Raw genomic sequence first — 916 nt, forward strand, 5'->3', positions numbered from 1 at the left:
CTTACTGCTTACTGTGATAAGTTTTTTTTAAAGTTAAACCTTCAACATGTATTTTGGAACACCATTTGTATAATCATGGTAGTTTTCTTTTCAAGGGGCTGCTAGTCTTCCTCCTTTTTTAAGTTTATTTTTTATTTTTATTTTTTGATACTGAGGATTGAACTCAAGACCTTGCACTTGTGAGGCAGGTGGTGGAAACACTGAGCTAAATCTCCAGCCCCTTTCTTTTTTTTTTTTTAGAGAAGCGCCGTGAAACACAGAACCTGGAAAAGTGCATATCAAACCAGGCGTGCCTTCCAGTTTATATTAAGTTGCTTGGGTGAAGCAGGAACCCATAGCTCTGAGTTTGTTGATTTTGAGTTGTTTCTTGCCAGGAAACCTGGTTCTGACAGTTTTTACAGCAGCGCCTTCTACAGAAGGGCCTCTCTGTGGATTACCTGAGACACAGTGGCTGTGGTGGCCTCCTGCTCTCAGCGAGGAGGGTCTCACATGAAGCTCCAGCGATGAGGAGAGAGTCCTGTCAGACTGCTGTCCTCGGTGGTCCAAGCTCACACGAGAGCAGCTATCCCGTTCTGCAGTCAGGATTCCCTGAAAAGGCCTATTGCTGTCTGAGCACATGCTGTGGGGTTAGGCTTTGTCATTCTCTTCAAGGAGAACATTGCTGCGATTTTGACCGGTAGTGGACGTTTCCGAAGAGTCCCAGTGGTTCTCCCTACCTTGCTGAGCTCTCCAGGAGGAATGGGTGGCCTCTGGGACACCGGGTCCTCCTCTAGGCTACCCTCGAGCTTCCTTGAGTGATCTCCAGGCTGCCTTTTCCTGTGGTGCTGAAGAACTTGTCTTATTTAAGATCTGTGATTGTATAATTAATCTCACAAAACGGGGGTGCCAGTTACAGACTTCTTCTGGTGGAAACAGA

This window comes from Fukomys damarensis, unplaced genomic scaffold (genome assembly GCF_012274545.1).
Source record: "Fukomys damarensis isolate Sample0158 unplaced genomic scaffold, DMR_v1.0_HiC HiC_scaffold_6, whole genome shotgun sequence".
Classification (NCBI taxonomy): Eukaryota; Metazoa; Chordata; class Mammalia; order Rodentia; family Bathyergidae; genus Fukomys; species Fukomys damarensis.